At 42.2% G+C, this 23,899-nt stretch overlaps 1 protein-coding gene across 1 annotated transcript in view; it reads right to left on the bottom strand.

Moving 5' to 3' along the window:
* CNOT1 (CCR4-NOT transcription complex, subunit 1) overlaps positions 1-15,427 on the bottom strand; it is a 135,791-nt gene extending 120,364 nt beyond the window's left edge. The window contains exon 1 of the mRNA XM_006863578.1: positions 15,270-15,427. The gene's annotated coding sequence lies outside the window, so the exon portion shown is untranslated. The remainder of the gene's footprint in view (positions 1-15,269) is intronic.
* Positions 15,428-23,899: the final 8,472 nt, after the last annotated feature.

The following is a 23,899-nucleotide window of genomic DNA, read 5'->3' on the forward strand; positions in this document are numbered from 1 at the left end:
AGAGAGATGGAGCAGCTGGGGACTTTAGATCCAGAGAAGGAGAGGGGCTGTGTGCTGACAACAGGGGTGCAGGCTTGTAGTGTATACTCTGTGGTTGGTTGGTGATACATGGAAGGAACTATAACCATGGCAATGAAACAATATACAATAGAATGAATGTAAAACTAATGTTCTCCCATGTAAACTATCACATAATTCACAATAAAACGTTAAAAAAAAACAATGAATCTAAAATAACAAATCAGAACCTCAATACATCTACAGGTACTTGGGTTCTATACACATCCCTGCATCCCACATAAGAAATTATGTGACACATTAAGAGATGCTAAGTGCTATGAAAAAACCAGCAAAGTAAACGTGAATGGGACAAGAGGGGGTGCAATTTAAAAAGTGGTCAGGGTGAGCCTTATTGAGAAAGTGGATTTGAGCAGATTTGAAGGAGATGAGTCAGGATTTGGCAGTACACATCTAAAGAATTTTACAAGCAAAAGAATCATTCAGTGTAAAGTCTTCTTCAGAGGTTGGCATGTTTGAGGAAAAGCAAGGAGGCCAGTGTAGCTGCAGCAAGTTGAGTGGGGGAGGAGTTTAAAGAGAATAAGTTGGGGCAGCCTGGTGTGGCCCTGTGGGTTAAAGCACCAGACTGCAAAGCAGTTTGAACTGCAAGGTTGGTAGTTCAAGCTCACCAGCATCTCCTTGGAAACCCTACACAGGGTCGCTATAGGTCGGAACCGACTTGATGGCACTTATCAACAAGCCTAAGGTTAGATACTGCAGATAATAAAAGAACTTTCTTTGGCTTTTACTAAGAAATGGAGTCAGTGGATGGTTTTAAGCAAGGTGACATGACGTTAGTGTTAAGTGCCAATGAGTCAGTTCTGACTCATAGCAACCCTGTATAGGGTTTCCAAGGAGCAGCTGGTGGGTTTGAACTGCCAACCCTGTGGTTTGCAGTCCAGTGCTGACCCTACCATGTTGTTAAATACCTTCAAGTTGGTTCCGACTCATAATGATCCTGTATAGGGTTTCCAGGATGGCTGGTGAGCCTGAACCACTGACCTTGCAGTTCAAACCAACCTTGCGGTCCTGTGCTATGCTTTACACCCCACAGTACTACACCTACCTCAATACAAAATAAAGGGAAAATTAGTCACTGAAACCCAAACTTATAAGAATAAATTCTATTAAAGTTATGCACAAATGTTCCAAAACAGGTTGTTGTATATTGTCAAGTAGATTATGACTCACAGAAAATATATTAAAATAAGCTATATAATACCAATGGATTTTAGATGCCAAAGTCCTTGGGACCATGCTGACAAGGGCACAAAAAATTCAAAATTAAATTGTAGTGCAGTGTTTTATATAGTTCCATGGTCTTCTTGTGGCACTGTACAATGAAGTACTAGACTGCTAATCACAATGTCGGTGGTTCAAAACCACCAGTCACTCCTAAAAAACCCTATACAGAATCACTGTGTCAGAACAAAGTACACAGCACTTTAACAACAACAACATGGTTTTGTAACTCTCATCCAAATAACTGGGTTATCATTATCAAGTGCCGTGGAGTTGGTTCCAACTCATAGCGACCCTGTACAGGGTTTCCAAGGAGCAGACGGTGAGTGTGAACATTGTTGACCTTGCAGTCTAGTGCTTATGCTATAGGGCCATACCAAGACTCCTAATGCCTGGGTGTCGCTATGGAAACGAGACTTATGAAACTTTTCCCCAGCTTGGTTGACACGCAAATAAGGTACCTGTGGAACACCAAGAGAATTGGTCAGTTTTGTAATGCTGCTGAACTTAAAAAGAGCCAATCCCACGGACTGAGGAAGGGGACTTCAATACCATTAATTAAGACCCGGGATGAAGTCACAATTGTAGATGCTTAAGTCAATTGTTTTAATAAACTTACTGTACGTTGGTTTGAAAAAAAAAAAAAAGACCAACAGCTAGGAGCAGAGAGCATCTTTGGATCCTGTGCCAAATCTCCAAAATCCTAGAGACAAAGAGAGCTATAGCACTGGAGGCAGTACAAGACAGTGAGAAGCAGCCAAGTGTAGCAGAATCCAACAGCAGAGAAAAAGTGGCTGCAGAATCAAGACGACGTGGTAGACTTCCCAGTCCACAAAGTGAGAAAACTGAGGGCCTTTGAGCTAGAGACTTCCATGCAGGATGGTATGCTTCTGGCAGCAGAGGCCTGCTCTAGGACCATTGGGAGCCCTTTCTGACTTCCCCTGACTTAATAAGGGGGAAACTGAATCAAACTCAAAATCAGCCCAAGGCCGATCCTGTGAAGTGGAGGTCAGACATGCTTCCACCGTACAACCTTCTTTACCAAATTCTAACACCAGCCACCCTTGCTTCACATTTGGGTTTGATAATCCATTGGAATGGCCACACAGAACTCATAACAATAGTTGTGATTATGGGGTTTACTAGGGAAGTGAACAGGATACAATTCAGGATCAAACCAACTCAGGAGGCAGCAGTTTTCCAGTCAGGAACACCTCATCTGCCATACTGCAGGTACGCCTCACTCTTGTCTTCAACCTCTCAGTTGTGCACGCATTACAAAGTTCTTTTAGCCAGTCAGTGAATGCATGACAGTCTCTGGAAGCCGTTCTGTCTGTCCATATCACCATCTCCTGACATCTCATTATCCACTCATGCTCTTCCTTCTTTATGGTACTGGGATCTTTATCTCTGCTTCTGAGATGGGTGTGTGTGTGTGTGTGTGTGTTGTGGGGTGGGTTCTGACTCACAGCAACCCTGCACAGGATTTCCAAGACTATAAATCTTTACTCTTGAGGGACAGTTGGTAGTTTTCGGACTGCTGACCTTTAGAATAGCAGCCCAACTTGTAGCCACTACGCTACCAGGTAGTATTCTTTGAAAAATTTACTCCAGATAATAGTAGATATCACAGATTTACAGACTCTTAAAAATTTCTTATTGAATATTAAAAAGTGACAGAGAAATCTGCTTATTACTGAATCCTCAGTACCTATTCTTTCTGGCACCCAACCATTTCCTTCAGATCACCTCTAAGACATCATCTGTGTGATTCTTAACATTTACTGCTTGAGACAGAATTATTATTTAATTTCTCATTTGAAGAAATGGCCTTATTCATCACTGCTCCATACTTATACTATTTAGTTCAACCTGACTTAGTATATATTCAACAGGTATATATTTAGCTAGTGCATTAAAATGTTTGTATCCGTAACTGCATTTATGAGAGAGCTCAATATCACCCGCATTTAGAATCTAGAGGCTGTGGTATCAAGACACGGTTAAAGATTATTTTTAAGAAATTAAGTTATTGTTATTGTTATAAGTACCTTTTAGCTGGTTCCAACTAATAGAGACCCTGTTTTCCAAGGAGTGATTGGTGAGTTTGAACTGCCGACCTTGCAGTTCAAACCAACCTTGCAGACGAGTGCATATTCTATGGTGCTTGACAGAACTCGAATTAACCTGGCCTCATAGTTTAAAAAATTTTAATTAAATTTACATGTACACAAAAGAAAAACTATCAGCTATAAATTCATGAGATAAAATTTATATCTTTTAGTGAATGTTCTTCTGCACACATACTATGCAACACAAATGTATTTGAATTATTATGAAATTGGTGAAATGCTGTCTATACTCTTGTAATTTGCATGCTTTCTTGAAAAGTACATCATGAACATTCCTCCATGCTAATTAGCTAACTTCCTTTTCAAACATTACCATATTATCTCTTTGTATGACTGGACTATACTTTTTTTTTAAAGTTTTTGTGAATTATGGGATTGTTTTATAAATCGTTTATATAAAATCCGTTTTATATATCATTTCATTGTAATGACTATAATCTCCTCCATGCATCATCATTCAACAGTATTTGCTTCTATTCCCTGGGGTTTTTTTCCCAGTATATACACAAAAACACTTGGGGATATATAATAATTTAAACAACCAAAGGGCACATTCTGAAAGCCTGCCTCCTGGCCACCAGCACACAGCTTTTCTCTTTCCATGAGTCTAAAGTCCTCAGCTGCTCTATCTCCCTATGTCATCATCTCTGCCTCCATCTCTGGTGTTGATGCTTCTCTGGATAGGGTTCCACATTCTGCTCATGCTCTTCTCCCTTGATGGCCCTAGGGTCCTCTGTTCCTGTTTTTGTTACAAAACTTCTACCTTTATAGTTGTGACAGCCGCAATTAGTCATGATAACAATTATTCACTACTGAATCACAAGAATCCCATTTCCATCTCCTTTCACCAGACCCATCTATACAAGATGAAAACTATTCAGTGGGGATTCTGTCTTCTCCTGCACACTCTGAAACTAAACTCCCTCTTGAAAACTTGTAATCCAGTCACTTCGTATCTTATAATAGCCCCCACTAACCCTCATTTTAGGTAGCCAATGTCCAAGTTGCCCATCCCTACCAACTCTGTATACAGAGGGGATAGGAATGATACCTGATGTGAACACTCCTCCTTCTTTCTCAGTTGGTATTTTGAGCTACCACATCCATAGTATATAGGTCAAGTTCATGAGATGGCTCCTTTTAAGTTTGGAGAACAAAACGAATCAATCCCAGCCTTAGAGTCCTATATATCTTATTTGCATGATCACACCCAGTTAGTTACTTGGTGGAAACTAAGATGTCTTTGGATAGAAAACCCATGTAAGTAAATTTAAGGCACCACACCTGCCTACCAGCACAAGGAGAAAACGCTGTTCTGATGGAAGAACTATATACTGAGTCTTAATCCTGTGGCGTTGTAGGATAAGCAATGGATTGCTAACTGAACTGTCAGCAGTTCAAACCTACCAGTCACTCTTTGGAAACCCTATACAAGGTTGATATGAGTCAGAACATACTCGACGACACGTAACAACTACTTTCCTAATAAACCTCATAATCTAGAGTATGAATTGTGTGGCTACTGCAGTGGATTACTGAACCTAGCAGATAGGTACAGGGTACTGTGGGAGAGATGGCTGGTGTCAGAATTGGTTTAAAATTTTTTAAAAAGGCTATGTCAGTCCCTGCATACACACCTCCTAGAACTCAGCTTTGGGTTGATGCTAAACTGATTCTCTCTCTTCCCCATGGCTAAATGACATCTACTACCACCATTTTACCAAAAAGACATTCATGTTATTTTTGCATTTTATCTTTGGACAATATCCTATACTTCTATACTTTTGTACATCTGTCTTTTTTAAAGGGAAATGGCATGGTCTCAAAATATATGACAAAACAATGGGTGTATACATGATAGACATATTTACCTCTCAATGACCCAAACTACAAAGACACATATGGGTATAACTCAAAACATGGGGTCATTAGGGACACTCTTAAATTTGAGAGGGGAGGCTTTCTTGTTGTTGATATCATCAAGTCCGTTCTGACTCATAGTGAGTTTCTAAGGAGTGGCTAGTGAGTCTGAACCACCAACCTTGCAGTTCAAACCAACTTTGCAGTCCAGTGCTTATCTTATAGCGCCAGGAGAAATGTATTACTTTATAGTTCAAGAGGCTAGAAGTTCTAATCCAGAGCACCGGCTCTAGAGAAAGGTCCTCGTCTCCTTTCAGCATTGGTGGTCCCAGTAGTCCTTAGAGATCTCTGTGCATCTTAGTATTGTCTTCCCACTGGATCTAAGAGCTTCACAATGCATGGACCCCAATCCAAAGGACACACTCCACTCCTGGCTGTTTATCTTGGTGGTAAATAAGTCTCTCTTTCTCTGCTCAAGTCTTGAATTTTTTTACACTGAGAAATTTACCATTAGAAATGTCTAGTGTGAAAAGTTTCTCAAAAACCCAGGTGGCAAGGAATAAGGAAATATTTAAGGGCATAATGACTAGCAATAGTAAAAATCAGTCTGAAATGTAAACAAAACAAAATTTAATTTATCCACTTCATATACATAAGCTGTATCACTTAAAACATGCATTTTACTAAGCTTTAAATCCAATTTCAACTTTAACATAACTCAAAATATTATTCACAGGTATAAACAAATCTCTTATGTTTAAGAACTGAGAACATGAAGTGAGCCAGAAAATGCTGTTTACTCCAAAATCAGAAGAGTCAAGTTCATTAGCAATTTCCTGTAGCTTTTAAAAGTATTTTAAAGTTATGAAGTATATAATACTTTTAAGACTGTTAGAAGCTACTTCATTTAAAAACTAGGACTGCACTGAGAAATAACACTCAAGTATCTGTCAGATTCAATGTACAATGCTAAAGAACTTTGTAAAACTTAAGTCCCTCCGTCTTTAGGAGGCCCTCAGCAGAACTTCCAAGTTTATTACAAAAGTTAAGTAATGACTACTCAAGGAATTTTAACAGGAAAGACTGTTTTGTCACACCCAAGCTTTACATTTCCATACTGAAAAGGTGAACAACTCCAATCTTGTGTGTTTCCCTCCAAAAAACTTGCTGGGAAAAAGCCCTGATTTTGCTTTGGTCATAAATTGAAAAAATCTTATTCAAATAAAAGGGTGGGAATATAGAAAACTCTCACTAGGTTAATTCAAGAAATTGCCAATTTGTCAACAGTGTAATTCTGTACAATTATTGCTAGTCATGGTATTCTAAAATTCAATCCACTAAATCGAAGTATGGAGTCCTGGTGTGGTGCTGTAGAATAAGAACTCGACCATAAGGTCAGTTGAACTGCAAGGTTGGCAGTTTAAACTCACCAGCCGTTCCTCGGAAACCCTATATAGGGTAGCTATGAGTCAGAACCAACAATCAAAGTAAAATCCTGAACTACAAGATGAACCTTCAGAGACTTGAGCACAAAGATAAACTTTGTGTCTTTCAAAAAGCAACTGGTTTAGTTCATAAGGCATTCTGTGGCGCAGTGGTTAAGCAAAAGGTTGGCAATTCAAACTCCTAGTTGGCTCTGAGGGAGAGAAAGATGTGGCAGTTGGCTTCAGTAAAGCCTGGAAACCCTAAGGGGCAGTTCTACTCTGTCCCACTGGGTTGCTAAAAGGTGCTCTGGTAGCGTAGTGGTTATGAATCAGGCTGCGAACCTTAAGGTCAGAGGTTCGAAACTACCAGCCACTCCGCAGGAGAAAGATGAGGCTTTCTACTCCCGTAAAGATTTACACCCTCGGAAACCCTGTACAGGGTCACTATGGGTCCGAACTGACTCGACGGCACTTAACAACAACAACTGGGTTGCTATGAGTCAGAATTCCACTCAACTGCAATGGGTTTGGGGGGGGGGGGTAACCTTTACTGTGAATTGAGTAAAGGTTTATAGAGCAGATTATCAGTTTTACATTCATTAAATCACATTTTGTTGCCTTACAATTACAATGACTGCAATCCCCTCCATATACCAAGTTAGTTAATAGTATTTACTTCTATGGCAATGGATTTTAAATCACATAGTAATATTCTACATCCTAGGAGGAGTCCTGGTATGGCGCTGCAGGATAAAGCACTGAACTGCATGGTCAGTTGGAACAATCAGGTGTGTGGTTCAAACTCAATCAGCCGCTCCTTGGAAACCCTGTACAGAGTTGCTGCTATGAGTACATACAGACAGACTCGACAGCACTTAACAACCTAGTTTGGTGAGTAGTGTCTGGGGTCTTCCAACTACTGGCCTCTACTTATCTGGAGCAAAAGAGAATGAAGTAAACCAAGATTCAAAGCAGAAACTAGTTTACAGGGCCTACAGAGTACTGGAATCACAGTCTCCTCTACTTGAGAGCAAAACTAGATGCTCAATACTGCCAACTGTTCTCTAAATCAGGGCCACAGTAGATGGACTGACAGATTGAAAGCAAAATGATCAACAGAACCTTAAATTCCTAAAGAAAAAAATAAAATAAAAATCTACTAGACTGGTTAAAACTGAGACTACTACCCTAAGATACTCTTCAAACCTTGAAACAAAGCTAACCTGAGCTCAACTTGTAGCTAAATAACAAACTGGCTAAGAAAGTACACGTTTTAAGTACAGTGCTCTTGTAAAAAGTCACCTATAAAAATACTGTAAACTGTTGGTACATGGAGGGATTGCAATCATTGCAATGAAGCAAAGTATATGATTTGCTAAATGTAAAATTGCTCTGTGAAACTTGTTCTGTAACACTTCATTCAATTCACAAAGTGTCAGTTCCATCTCATAGCAACCCTGTACAGGTTTTCTGACAAGTGACTGATAGGTTTGAACTACTGATCTTGTGGTTAACAGTCCAGTGCTTACCCTACAGTGTCATACCAGGGCTAAAAAATTTTAAAAAGAAAGTCACCTATGAGACCAAATTGGTCAATAATTACTTTAAAATAAAGACTGTAAAGGGCAGGGAAACTAGGTTAATGAAAACCAAAGACTAAAGCAGAAAACAAGAATGTTCACAATTGTGAAGAAGGCAACCAATGTCACTGAACGAGTACAAAAATTGTTGAATGGCAACCTAAAACTACTGTGTAAACCAACACTGAAAATACAATTAACCATCTCCTGCGAACCTGGGTAGAGACCTGGTTGGCCAGCAGTGTGGCAAGACCTGGGGATTCTTGGGCCCAAAATGGGGGGGGGGGGGAAGACAACCTACAAAGCAAGTGTCTAGCTTACAAGCTTTCAAGAGGAAACCTAGATCCAGAGGGCGTGGAGGAAGGCAGAATCTCCACTTAGTATCCAATCTGTCTAGGTGGGGCTGATGAAAGGTAATGTGATGCCTATAGATAGGTCTCTTGTGATACAATAGTGAGTAATTGTTATCAGGACTGCTTGTGAGGGTTGTAAATGTAAAGGTAGACATTTTGTAGCAAGGAGGGGAGTGACTGACTTTGCAGTCTAGGAGTGGAGGTCCCTGGGACCATCAAGGGAAAAGAGCGGAGAGCAGGACCCTACCCAGAGAGGCAGTGATGCCTGAGATGGAGACAGAAACAACGACGTGAAGAGATGGAGCAGCTGGGGACTTTAAACACAGAGAGGGAGAGGGGCTGTGTGCTGATGACTGAGGGGCAGGCTTGTAGGGTTTACTCTTTGGTTGGCTGATGATGCATGGAGGGGATTGTAACCAAGGCACTGAAACAATATACGATGTGATAAATGTAAAACTAAAGTTCTCCCATGTAAACTATCACATAATTCACAATAGAAAAAAATACAATTAACTATCAAATTCATGACGTCCTCGTGTAGCGCAGCAGGATAATGCACTGGACCACAAGATCAGTTTAAACTGCAAGGTCAGTGGTTCAAACCCACGGGTCACTCCCTTGAAAATCCAGAGTCACTACGGGTCGGTACTGATTCAATAGCACTTAACAACAATAACAAACCACAAAGTCAGTAGTTCAAACCTACCAACCACTGCTAGGAATCCTTATACAGGGTTGCTATGAGTCAGATCTGACTTGACAGCACTTAACAATCAAATTGTCATAGATATTTCATTTGCTTATATTGGAGTCCTGGTGTAGCGCTGTGGGCTAATGCGTCAGACTGCAAAGTCGTCTGAACTGGAAGGTTGGTGGTTCAAGCTCACCAGCTGCTCCTTGGAAACCCTATACAGGGTTGCTACGGGTTGGAATCGACTTGACAGCATTTCACAACAAGTAATGTTACTATGCATTCAAGTAGTATGAAAGGAAAGAGCATTAGGGTAGAGTAGTTAGACTGGATATAGTCTCAGCTTTGCCAGTGCTTGACCTCAACATTGGGGGGATTGCAACTAATGTCATTGAACAAAATGTGTATCAATTGTTGAATGGAAAACTAATTTGCTCTGTAAACTTACACCCACAACACAATAAAATGTTAAAATAAGAGAAGTTACCTCACTTTCCTAAATGATGCTAATAAAATTCTGTATGACAAACTTAGAAAGTCCATATGTCAGAAGAGAAAGGAAGACAGAACAATCATAAAGATAGGTGAAGACACAGGGAGGTATGTATGGGCAATAGGAGACAGAGGTAAATAGCGATATACTCAACCTTGGAACAACAGTGTTCTGGACACAGATACATGGACTGAGGTAAGACATAAACTAAATGGGTAAGGGAGGAAGAGTGGGACATAGACATATTTTTTTTACATATCCCACAAATATACGAGGTTGCAAGAGGATATGTGTATATGGGAGTCCTGGTGTGGCACTATCGGATAAGCACTTGACTACAAGGTTGGTTTTAAATGCAAGGTCAGCAGCAGTTCTAATCCACCAGCCACTTCTCAGAAACCATATACAGGGTCGCTATGAGCCAGAACCAACCCAACAGCACTAAACAACATGTGTATGTGAGTATTTAGCTTCCATGCAAATACAAGTATGAATGTGGCAGAGCAAAAACAATGAAAATTTCCTAGATATTATCAAACATCTTAAGGCAATGAGTTGCTGGGCCTGGGGGCTCCGGACCATAGGCTCAGGGGACTACTAGCATAACAGTCTACAAAGATAATGTTCTACATTCTACTTTGGTGAGTAGCATCTGGGATCTTGAAAGTTCATGAGTGGCCATCCAAAGTGCAGCTATTTGTCTCTCCATGTGCAGAAGAAAGAATACTAGTAAGAACTGAAGAAGCTGGGAATCAATTAGTCCAATGGACTAATGGAACATGTGAACATGAATCTCCACAATCCTGAGACCAGAAGAACTAGATGGTGCATGTCTACTACCACCAACTGCACTGAAAGGGATCACATTAGAGGATCCTAGATAGAATGGGAGAAAATGTAGAACAAAACTCAAAAGTATCTAATAATAAAAAAGAAAAAGGCCACATTTACTGGTCAGAAAGAGACAGGCAGCACTAGAGAGGCCCTGATCCATTGTTCAGGTCTGCAAAGGAACTCACCCAGGTGGCCCAGCTTTCAGCCACTCCGTAGACAGGTTTATAGGGAAGGACAACACTAGTAAGGTAATGCTCACCAAAAAATGGTCAATCATTCAAAATCAAAAGAGCAATATATGCCTAAGGACAAGGTTCACAAGGGACAGGAAGGTGGGTGGATACAAACAGAAGTACAGGGAAGAAACGGGATAACTATTAGAGCAGAGTTGTTGTTGTTGTTAAGTGCCGTGGAGTCAGTTCCAACTTATAGTGAGCTTGTACAGGGTTTCCGAGGCTGTAAATCTTTACGGGAGCAGAAAGCCTCATCTTTCTCCCACGAACAGCTGGTAGTTTTGAACTGCTGACCTTGCGATTCACAGCCCAATTTGTAACCACTATGCTACCAGAGCTCCTTATTAGTGCATAGAGGAGAATGCAATAAGTGAGATGAAACAAACTGATTTGTTCAATGTAAAGCTGATTTTGTTTGTAATGTAAACCTTCACTCAATTCAGTTAAAAAAAAAAAAAACACAAAATTTTAAGCATATAACACTAAGAAGACAGTCATGCTCTGAAAGAAGAAAAAACAAAATGCACTATTTCCTAAGAATGTCATGTTCTGTTAGAAAACAAAACAAAAAACAACAGGCTCACTGGTCAGATAGACAGACTGGTGGAACCCCGAAGACTACGGCCTCTGGTCACCCTTCATGTCTGTGAATGAACTCACCCCTGTGACTCAATTTTCAGTCTAATGATAGAAAAGCTGGTCTATAGGGGGATAACATCTAGTGAGGTACACACACCACAAAATAGGCAACCATTAGAAATCACAAGGGCACATTGACCTAAGGACACAATCCAGTTGGATGGAGAAAGGAGGCAGAAAGGAAACAAGAAGCCTAGGTAATGTGTAAGTGATGTTACATTGAGGGAACTGCAATAGAGATGAAAGGAAGTAGGTGATTTGTTGGATACAAAACTGATCATCTGTAAAACTTCACTCAAGTCACAATAAAAAGCTTTAAAAAAAAAAAAAAAAGCCATATTCTACCCAACTGTATCAAGTGAAGTGTTGCTCATTTATAAATCTCTTTGAAAGGCTGCATTTCCTACAAATCTCAGGAGGGGGTTTCAGATTAATTCCGTATTTTGACTTTTTTAACATGCTTTTCAGTTAACTTAGTTTTGGTTCCAATCTTGCAAAAATGAAAGGTACATTAAAATAAACTTGTGTTCATAGGGTGCAAAAGATTTTGAAATGATGTTAGCTCTGAAACATGCTTCTGAAATATTGTGAGCACACAAGAAATTGCTGGGGTTTTCTACATATAAAGTCCTTTAAAAAAAGACTTCATAGGGTGTCATTTTGAATCTTCCCAGAAGTTCAGTTTGGTCAGAGGGCTGGTTATGAAGTCCTTCAGCAAACATTTTTTGTGAGTTCAAAGTTTTACGCTTTTATAAAAGAATATATCAAGTTCATAAAGCAAAGCATTTCAAAAATAGCAGTCTAACATTTTACAAGAAATCAGTGTTTTAATTGGAATTATTGTAGACAAATTTCCTTCTCTTGCCAAGGATATGTTATCTAACACAATAAAATAAATGAAGTTCATACATTTAAGTTGCTTAACATACAAAGATCATTTGAAATTAATCTTGAAAGCATACTTTGAAGACATAGTAAGCATATCCTTTAGGCTTCAAATAGTTCTCTTCTTGGTTGGCTTGTCTGTTTTAAAGACTTAACCCAAAGTCAAGATAATGTCACAGTACCTGACAAGGATACAGAGACCAGAATTTAAGAGACTAAATGAGCCAGCCGGGAGTCCCAAGATCCCATCCTAGGAATCAAGTTAGAATATTTCAGTTCTGTTCAACAATAACATCACAAAACCCTGACTGAACATTTGTAAGACATGTTTAGGGGATATTGAGCATCTGTTGGTAATAGTGTGCCATCAAGTCAGTTCTGACTCATAACAACCCTGTACAGGGTTTATGAGGCTGTAAATCTTTACGGGAGCAGACAGCTTCATCTTTCTCCTGAGGTACAGCTGGCAGATTCAAACTGCTGACCTTATAGTTGGCAGCCCAACTCATAACCCACTACACTACAAAGGATCATCTGTTAGGGTAATGGAAGCTTTGGGAAGGGTTAATGGTGATGGTTGAACAACGTCATGAACATATTCAACATCACTGTTGAATATGTTATTGTTAACTGTTGGTGGTGGTGGTGGTTATTGTCAGGTGCCATCGAGTCAGAACCGACTCATAGCGACCCCATGCACAGCAGAACGAAACAATGTCCAATCCTGGGCCAACCTCACTACCACTGCCACACTTGACACCATCAATGATGCCACCTGGCTGATCCATCTCGTTGGGGGTCTTCCTCTTTTTCTGTCCCTCCATCTTACCCAGCATGACATCTTTCTCCAGCGACTGTTCCCTCCTGACAATATGTCCAAAGTATGAGAGACGGAGCTTAGCGATCCTGGCCTCCAAGGAGCACTATGGCTGCACTTCTTGCAAAACAGATCTATTGGTTCTTTTGGCAGTCCATGGCACTTTCAGTATTCTCCTCCAACACCACAACTTAGGTGCCATCAATTCAGTACCAACTCACAGAGATACTATGCACAACAGAACGAAACACTGCCCGGTTCTGCTCTAACCTTACAATCGTTGCTACGTTTGAACCCAATGCTGCTTCCGCTGTGAAAATTCATCTCCTCTTTTCTAAGTCTTTCCGTTTTACTTGTATTTTAAAACCAAAAAAAAAAAAAAATTTTAATTTAAAATAAAATGGTTCAAGATTACAATGTTAGGTAAGAGAGAGCAGTACTTCTAATTATTAATGGCTGTCTGTGTTTTGATTCAAAATGTTCTTCTAAGATTCCACAAGACTTAGGGCCCACACTTGTTGAAATGCCACCACCCCTGGAAGCAAGTTTTATCAGCATGCTATCATTTCAGACAAAACACAGCTAGTTGCCTAAAGCTTTATGTTTCATCATCCCATTTCTCCTTAGACAAGGTAACAATTTGCAGTGCCCTAAAACGTGATTAAACTGTTACCATATAGCTTATTAGCAATTAAAAATACCACACTGCCCATGTTTTAAAAGCTAGGAACCTCAACCTGGGACACAGATCACCGAAGTATTACACTCAAGTATCTCTACCAAAACAAGTTTGCCTTTTATGTGTATTGACCTACTTCCTAATTTACTTACTACTTTCCCTTTTTAAAATCTATGGATCCCTAATGCCTTATCAAAAGGCCTGTCAAGAAGCCACGTTCAGAATTTCCCCCCAAAACATACCGATTATATTTCTTCCATCACTAACTCTTAAAAAACAAATCCCCCAGCAGTCAGTCACACTAGTTATGTATAATCGAGTTATAGAGAAATAGGCAGGTACAGTTACTCAGTTTTCAGGAGGAAAACAGATCTCTTATAGTCCCAAGAACTTTGACATTCGAGTGGATGACTTTAGTGTATTCTAACACACAATCTTTTAAGCAACATTTTCCAACACAGATATCAAGCGAGCTTTTTTATTGATTGTATTCATTGTAACCCACAGAGCTTACTATACTCGTGGGACGTACCTGTGTGAGAAAGGCTGGATGAATTCTGCAGGACACAGGGAGAATGGGGGGTGAAAATGATATTTGTGTTTGGTCTGCAAGATCTGCAGCGAATCTCGCACCAGCATCGTGGCCTACAAGAGCTGGGTTCACTTGGGGGGCTCGCCCCGGCCGGGCAGACCCGCCAGCGGAGCAGGCACCAGGGCAGGAGTGGGAGCGCCCAGGCGCGCGAGGGGCACAAAACCTGTGGCCAAGAAGTAATCAGGAAGTGCTAACGCCCGCCCGCCCCTCCCACCCGGAGCCACCGAAACACCCGGGGTTTGACAACGTGCCGGGGGTGGCCACAGACTGGCACCTCCGGGCACGCCGGAAAACACAGCCGGGAGCCCACAACTCCAAGCACAGTCCCCCTGCCCAAGGAAATAGGCCTCGGAGGCCCAGAGGCCAGGAGCCAAAGAGGAGGCTACAGAGATCTCCGGAGCGAGCAGATCGCGCCAAGTTGTGGCCCAGGGGCCCAAACTGCCACCGCCGCCGCCGCCGTCTGCCGAGCCTCCAGGCCCTGACCCGGGCCACTCCGGGACTTACCCCGCGCCATCCGTTCCCCGGCACCTTCCCGCTGGCCTCTTCCCCTACGGGCCCGAGGCCTCCGTGAGCCGGGAAACCAGAGACCACTCTCTTCTCCCTCGCCACTTTTCCGGCCCGGCTGCTCCTTACTCCCCAGAGCTCAGGCATCGCTTCCCACAGCCCCGGGACCACCCCCGTGCCTTCCCTCACAGGCACTCGCGTCCCGTAACTGACACGGCCCGCTCACGGCAAACCCAGTCTCCAGCCCACCTCACCTCACAAAGCTCCGGTGGCGCTGGACACAGGAAACTCCTGGGTCCCCGACTCCGGCTCTCCTCGACCCCCTCTTCGGTTAACTCCGCTTGTTTCTCTACAAAATGGCGCCGAGGTCGCGCGCTCTCGTCGCGGCGTTTCCCCTCCCCGTTCCTATTTCGTCATTCGCTGCCCGCCCGAAGAGGGATGGCCCCAACACCAGCCAATGGCCGCACCCCGCCCAGCGCTCCCGCCCAATCCCCGGCAGGTGCCCGCGGATTTAAACCAATCACACACTATCACTTGCAGAAGTCTAGGAAGAAACAGGCTTCTGCTAGCAACTACCAATCCGGACTCCCGCTTCGCGGGCTTTGGCCAATTGCCTCTCACCAGTCCCTAGGGACTGGAGCTGGGACCCTTCGCGCCTGCGCCACACGCGATGGCCAATAGGGGTACGCAAGTAACTTCGATTTGGGGCTGCATGGGTTTCCCACCCTCGAGTTCTTCAGCCAATAGAGGCTTGGCACTGCCTCTAGAAAACAATAAATAAGCAAGTGAGTCCACAACCTTTCACCACTCTGCGCGGGAACAACTTTGAGTTGGGGTGCATAGCCTTCCCTACTCTCCTTTCTCTTTTGATGTTTCGCGCGGTTTCCCAGTCTGAACACTCCTCGAAAAGGAACACGTTCCTTTCCTTAGCTTGGAGTAATGCCAGCCACCAGGAAGCAAGCCAGGCTAGGACTAAAGTGGTAGCGCTTTGCGTACAGGGACTTGTAGTTCCCTACAATTCCCTCCCCTCCCAAAAAAAAAATCCTAAATCTTGTCGCAAAGATGACGTATTAATGTCACTTGCGTCGCCCAGGGAGGAACAGTGCATGCTGGAGAATGTAGTCTCTCAAGCCCTGCACCTGGTCAAGGGTTGCCTCACTGGTCAGGTAACTTCTTAGACCTAGGTCTGTGTTGAAGGAAGGACACCCTATGAAGAGGTAGGAATTCCAAGTTCTCTTCCTGGATTGAGCTCTGTGAGCGACATCAGAAGGGATGCCGGTGCCTTTGCTCTCAGGACAAAAACCAGCGAGACACATTTTTTGATGTAATTTATTATCTATGGTAGTCCGTAAGATTTCTCTCTTTCCGAACAATGGCATTTTCAAACTCCTCATATGCATGTGAAAGTTGGGCAGTGAATAAGGAAGACTGTTGACGAATTGATGCGTTTGAGTTATTTTGTTGGAGAAGAATATTGAAAGTACCATGGACTGCCAGAAGAACAAACCAATCTGTCTCAGAAGTAGTGCCGCCAGAATGCTCCTTAAAAGCCAGAACGGCAAGACTTCTCTCACATTTTGGACATGTTATCAGAAGAAACCAGTCCCTGGAGCAGGAAGTCATGTTTGGTAAAGTGGAGGGTCAGCCTAAAAGAGGAAGACCCCCACATTATGGATTGGCACAGTGGCAGCAGCAATGGGCTTAAGCATAACAATAAATGGGAGGATGATGCAGAACCAGCAGTATTTCATTCAATTGTGCATAATAAGGTCGCTATGAGTCAGAACCGACTGAACAGGCACCTAAAGGCAACAACAAGACAGTTTAGGAGGACTAGGAAGGAGTGTTGACTGGCTGACTCACTTCCATTTTGAAAACAAAACTATCCATATCCTTACCACTTCTTCAAGCTAGGCTCAATGGCTTCTCTCCTGCCCATCTAATACTAACTTTTGTGCTTAAGAAAATAATTTTTGATACCTGCCTTTCCTTGCTTGGATGCCAAGTCTTTCAGCAAACATTGACTGAATGTATTGGGTTTGCCAAGTAACTGTACCCAGTACTCCATATATTGTATAGGAGAACAAGGGTCACTTGAGTCTTGGTTGTAGCTGTTTTCCCAGTTCCCAGCACAGTCCCTTTGTTCACAGTAGGCATGTGAACAAATGTTGAAAAATCAAGAGACAGAGAAATAGATTTACAACATGCTAACGTTTGGACCCCTCAAACAAGTCAAGGATAGGAAATCAAACCCTTTTATACATTGCTGCTGGCAGCAAAAAATTGATAAAATCTCCATGGATAGCGTTTTGGCCAAGTTTATCAAAACTGAAAATTCACAGATTCACAAATTTCCAGTAATTCTATAACTAAAAATTTAATCCACAGCTGAACATTACAAATATGCACAAAAATGGATATACACAAATATTCACTGAAGTATTATTTTGGGGAAGCAAAAGATTGGGGACAGTAAGGAAGTGGTTAAATAATATTATGGCACTGTTATACAATGGAATGTTATGAAGTTATTTTAAAAGAATGAAGAATGATCTCCAAGATTTATTTCTAAAATTGTTAGGTGCAAAATTGAAAAATAAAAGCAAACTCTGTGTGTTACGTTTGTGTGGTAGTTATGTGCCGTGGAGTCGGTTCCCACTCACAGTGACAGAGATTAATCATATATTCCTATATTTACATGTAACTAAATATATAAAAAGGTTTGGAAAGATATGCCATTTCAACTGTTGTTGTTAAGTGTCATTGAGTCAGTTCCAACTCATAACAACCCTGTATAGGGTGTCCAAGGAGTAGCTAGTAGGCTTGAACCACTAACATTGAGGTTAGCAGTTTAGTTTATTCTACAGCGCCACACCAGGACTCCAATATACTGTTGCTGTTAAGTGTCATCAAGTCAGTTCCAACTTATAGTGACCCTGTCTATATAGGGTTTCTAGTGAGCAGCTGGTAGGTTTGAACCACTAGCATTGAGGTTAGCACTTCAGTTCTAATCCTACAGTTCTTATTCTCACCAGAACTGAGAGTAAACCAATGGTGCCACCCAGAGACCTTATTCCTAGCCAGGGAAAGTGGAGTGAAAATAAGAAAGAATAAAAGGAATTATAATTCTATATGTTATTGTTAAGTGCCATAGAGTCGGTTCCAACTTGTAGTGACCCCGTATAGAGTTTCCAAGGCTTTAAAAAAACATTTTTTGTATGGGAGCAGAAAGCTTCTGTCTACCAAGGAGCCACTGGTAGGCTTGAACCAGCAACCTTGTGATTCGCAATCCAGTGCTTATACCATGCTGTCGTTAACTGTCAAGTTGCTTCCGACTCATAATGATTCTGTATAACATTTCTGAAAAGCAGCTGGTGAGTTTGAACTACTGACCTTAGAGTTCAAACCGACCTTGTGGTGCAGTGCTTATCATACAGCTACACCAGGACTGTATATCAGATGTATTATTTGCACATTAAATACAAAAATGCATTCATGTTTTATTTGTGTAATTTCATATAATTTTTTTAAAGCGATACAAATTGAGACCCAAGAAGAGCAACTAAAATCAACTCTGTAATCCTACCACTGATTCAAGTATGAAACCTCGATCTTCTGAAATAAAGTTGAAATAAAACTTCCCCACACTTTAGCTTGTGTGCCAATAAGAAAAGTTTGCTGCTTTCAATTGACGCTGCTCCAGACGCTAGAGCCCACTGCCAAGCCCTTCCCAGGAGCTACCCCATCACCACCACTCCTAGGATTTGACCCACATGGGGCACACTTGAAGATCAACAACTCCCTAAAGAATTTGTACAACAGGCTGGAGATCAAAGTCCTTCAGCTGATTGTCCTATCTTTGCTAGAAAGCTGGAGAGTCTGTGGAATGTTTACAGACTGAAAGAAGTAGCAGAGACTGGTACACCTCCTCATTTTACTGAAAGACATAGTTGGAAATCAAGCCCAGACAAACTGTTTTACTAGAGACCTTCACAAAGGATTCCCTGAATCATGTTATAACTCAGCAATTATGTGTGTGTGTGAGGTGGGGAGGTTCAAAGGTATTTAAAAACAGGACATTTCAGCCAGCTGTTAATTACTCACCTGGCCTCTTTTCCTTCCCCTTCTCCTACCCAGCCTTTACACCCCAATTAACTGTACATAAGCGACTCTGGAAGAACTTTATATACTCTTTAATTGTTTCCCAAATACGACCTGGAGAGAAAAATGTAAGCACTAGGGAACAAAAGCTTTCCTTAATTGGATTAGGGATGATGTTGTTAAGTGCTGTCGAACTGGTTCTGACTCATAGTGACACTATATAGGGTTTCCGAGGAGGAGCTGGTGAGCTGTTGAGGTTCAAAGCTACTTTGCAATCTATCACATTAACCCACAGCACCACACATAAAAATGCCTGGGAGACAAGGGATTTGTTATGAGATCTGTGCAAGCTGTATTATAAAATGTTTGGAGGTTCTTGACAAATGGTGAGCAGAAATTCAAGGCCTTACTATTCTATGTCAGAATGCTCCTTAGAAGTAAGGATGATGAGACTTCATCCCAGATACTTTGCACACGTTATCAGGAGGGACCAGTCCCTGGAAAAGCATATTCATGCTCAGTAAAATAGGTCAGTGAAAACGAGGAAGACCCTCAATGAGGTGGATCCAATTGTGAGGCTGGCACAGGACCAGACAGTGCTAACTGAAAGGTCACACCGCTCAGTTAGACCACTCAGCTGCTAACTGAAAGGTCAGTGGTTCAAACCCACCAGCTGCATTGAGAGAACGATGTGGAGTCAGCTTCTATAAAGATTGTTGCTGTTGTTATGTGCCAGTGAGTCAGTTCTGACTCATAGCAGCCCCACATAGGGTTTCCAAGGAGCAGCTGGTGAGCGTGAACCACCAATCTTGCCGTTCAAACCAAGGAAACCCTATGGGGCAGTTCTGTTCTGCACTGTAGAGTCACTATGAGCCATATCAACTCATTGCAAGGGGTATTAGTCTATGTCCCAACTACCCCGAATCAAACCCATTACTGCTCAGCAGATTCCAACTGATGATGACCCCCATGTGCTGCACACTAGAACTGAACTGCTCCATAGGATTTTATTGGCTGTGATTTTTACAGAAGTAAATCACCAGGCCTTTCTTCTAAGATGCCGCTGGGTAATTTCAAACCACCAACCTTTAGGTTGAGAACAAACTATTTGCACCACCCAGGGCTCTATGTGTTCCTATCACAGTAGTCCCATTTTACAGATCAGGTAGTAACTTTAGATGACAGTATGGGCAGTGACTCTGTCCAGCCCATCTCTACTGACTAGCTCCGGACCTAACACCCCATAGGCACCCGAGCTCTAGTAGCCCTTTGGGGTCTCTACCCCAAGAAAGAGGATGATGACCAGGGAGACACAGTGCAAAGAGCTCACTGAGAAATTCAGAAATCCAAGCCCTAAAACTAGTGTGCCACCAACTTTCCCTCCCAGAGTCTCTCTTTCTCCTGTTTGTTATTATGAGAATATTGGACAAACCTTCAGTGGTTTCCAAAGTATGAGGTGTGTCCTGAGTCCTTCATACATACATATTGTTGTTGTTAAGTGCCATCGAGTCGGTTCCTACCCATAGCGACCCTGTATAGCGTTTCCAAGGAGTAGCTGGTGAGCTTGAACTGCCAACCTTGAGGATCAAACTGACTTTGCAGTCTAATGCATTAACCCACAATGCCACACCAGGACTCCAAATTTCATCTTTCTTCCACAGAGCAACTGGTAGATTTGAACTGCTGACCTTGTGGTTACCAGCCTGGTTCATAATTCACTATGCTACCAGGAATATATATATATATGTTGTTGTTAAGTGCCTTTGAGTCAGTTCTGACCCATAGTGACCCTGTATAGGGTTTCCAAGGAGCAGCTAGCGAGTTTGAACCACTGACTTTGCAGTTCAAACGGCTTTGCACGCATTAACCCATAGCGCCACATGAGGACTATATATGTGTGTGTGTGTGTTGTTACAAATGTTCTTAACCAATATATTCTTAAAGTGCAACTTGTTTTTAGAGTTAATCATATTATACCCTCTTAACCACATGCTAAGTACGTTTACATGCTTTATCTCATCCAAGTGTCAGGCCTCTGTGAAGCGGTGGTCCTAGTCGTATGCCACCGAGTCGATTCCTACTCATAGCAACCCTGTATAGAGCTTCCGAGGCTGTAAATCTTTATGGGAGCAGAAGGCCTCATCTTTGTCACACAGACTGACTGGTAGCTTTGAACTACTGACCTTATGGTTAGCATCCCAGCTCATAATCCACTACGCTATCAGGCTCCTTTCTGTGAAGTAGGAATGTGTTGTACCTTTTCACAGATTCTTAGAAAGACTGAAACACTTACCCAAGATCATATACCTAATCAAAGGCAGAGCAAAGGGTGGAATCCAAATGGTCTGACTTCAGGGCTCACATCTCAGTTACCATACTCTAAACCCTGGTTTTGAAACCATCACCACCCACAACGAAGTGACCTCAAACATGCCAACTAAGTATTCAGTGACCCATCAGTCACCATATATGAGCCAGAAAAATGAGATGCCAAAATATACATACAAAATTTAAACAAGATGCACAGTCTGAGAGTATTTTAAGTTAGTCATTAAGTTCTGGAAATACTGTGTGGTTGGTGTTTTCCAGTTAGGTTTGCATTTGGGTTCTTAGGGTCTTTCCATAGTTGGCAATTTTGTTTCAATTACTACAAGTAGGTGGGAAACTTCAGTCTGTTTTTAAAAGGTCATTTCTCTGTTCTAACTCTTTTCATGAGCAACCAAGGAAGGTGCAAGAGAGAAAAAGGGGAAGAGCCACCTGTCATTTCTGGCTCATGGTCAGTTCAGCTTTATCTGAAAGTTGTTAAGTGCCGTCAAGTCAGTTCCAACTCATAGTGACTCTGTATAAGGTTTCCAAGGAGTGACTGGTAGGTTTGAACCACCAACTTTGTGGTTAGCAGTCCACTGCGTATCCTACAGCACCACACCAGGATTCTTATCTGAAAATGGATGGTGGTGGTGTACCGTCCATTCTGACTTATAGTGACCTTATATAGGGTTTCCAAGGCAGTAAACCTTTATAGGAGCAGAATGCCTCATCTATGTCCCATGGAACGGCTGGGAGTTTCAAACTGCTGACCTTTAGGTTAGCAGCCTGACTTGTAACCACTACGCTACAAGAGCTCCTTCTGAAAGTGGATGCCTGTAAAGAAAAAAAAGGGGGGAGGTGCATATCTGAGAAACCTCCTTGGGTTCTAGACAAATGAGCAGACCGAGAAACTCAGCTGAACAGAGTGAGTCTTTCCGGTTGTCTGTGAGTTCCCTGAGTGATATTCAAAGTGACTGCCAGAAGCCTGGACCATGAGTCCCAGCTGTTCATCCTCTGTCCAGGGTGAGTATCTGTCAGCATCCTCCCCACTTGAGGTCCTCACCGTGGCAGATGGTTGTCATTTGGTATTACAAACACTTCTCTGAGCACTATCTCAGCCCCCAACTTACACTTAGCACCTTTCACCTTGCACCTTCCTCTAACATGATCTTAGTGATCACAGAAGTAAACCCTAAAAGAAGGAAATCATTGTAGGGAAGAGGACAAGATGTTGAGGATTGTCGCCTAAACTCCTTTTTACCACTCCGTATCTCCTTTTCTATTTAAAGTGTTGAAGAGCAAAGATGTCACTTTGAGGACTAAGGTGTGCCTGACCCAAGCCATGGTATTTTCAATAACCCCATATGCATGTAAAAGTTGGACAGTGAATAAGGAAGACCGTAGAAGAATTGATGCATTTGAGTTATGGTGTTGGAGGAGAATATTAAAAGTATCACAAACTGCCTGAAGAACAAACAAATCTGTGTTGGAAAAAGTACAACCAAAATGCTTCTTGGAAGCCAGGATGCCAAGACTTCATCTCTCATACTTCAGACATTGTCAGGAGGGACCAGTCCCTGGAGAAGGACTTCATACTTGGTAAAGTGGAGGGTCAGAGGAAAAGAGGAAGATCCCCCAACGAGATGCATTGGCACAGTGGCAGCAGCAATGGGTCCAAGCTAACAATGATTGTAAAGTTGGCACAGGACTGGGCAGTGTTTCGTTCTGTTGTTTATAAGGTTACTATGAGTCAGAATCAACTTGAGGGTACCTAACAACAACATCTCCCTTTCTAAGTTCTAAGTCAATCAGACACATCAGTCTCTTCCAAATACAGTAAAAGTGTTGAGAGTCTGAGACAAAGTAGCCTCTGCTTTTAAAATGTTTACAATTTACAATTGCTCTCTAGGGGAGAAAAAGAGCAAGCATTTCTGTAACCTACCAAGTGGATGGGTCAGCAATCTCAATGCTGGAGGATGATGGGAGAGCATACTCTCTCGCGCCAGCGCCAGGACTCTGTCAGGAAATGGAGTTTAAACTCATCCTCCTCCTTGTACCCAGAAAAGTGGGCTGAATAGCCAACCCTACCAACTTGAAAGATCCCTGGTGTGGCACTGTAGGATAAGCCCTGGACTGGTAACTTCAAGGTCGGCAGTTCAAACACAGTAGCCAATCTTGGAAATCTATACAGCTAGCCAAGGAGCAGCTGATGGATTTGAACTATCAACTTTGTGGTTTGCAGTCCAGTGCTGAGCCTACAGTGCCACACCAGGAGTCCAACAAGCAACAGCAGCTATCATTGAACAAATTCATCATGTTTGGTAAGCAAACATCTTACAAATTTTGGAACCCATAGGGAAAACAATATTCAGAGATCCTTAGAGTAAAATGTTGAGGAGTCTCTATAGGGACCTATTTCAGCTCCAGCATCTGGGCCTCCTTGACTGCTCTGAGAGCAGGAATATATATATATGCC

This window comes from Chrysochloris asiatica, unplaced genomic scaffold (genome assembly GCF_000296735.1).
Source record: "Chrysochloris asiatica unplaced genomic scaffold, ChrAsi1.0 scaffold00055, whole genome shotgun sequence".
NCBI classification, from domain to species: Eukaryota; Metazoa; Chordata; class Mammalia; order Afrosoricida; family Chrysochloridae; genus Chrysochloris; species Chrysochloris asiatica.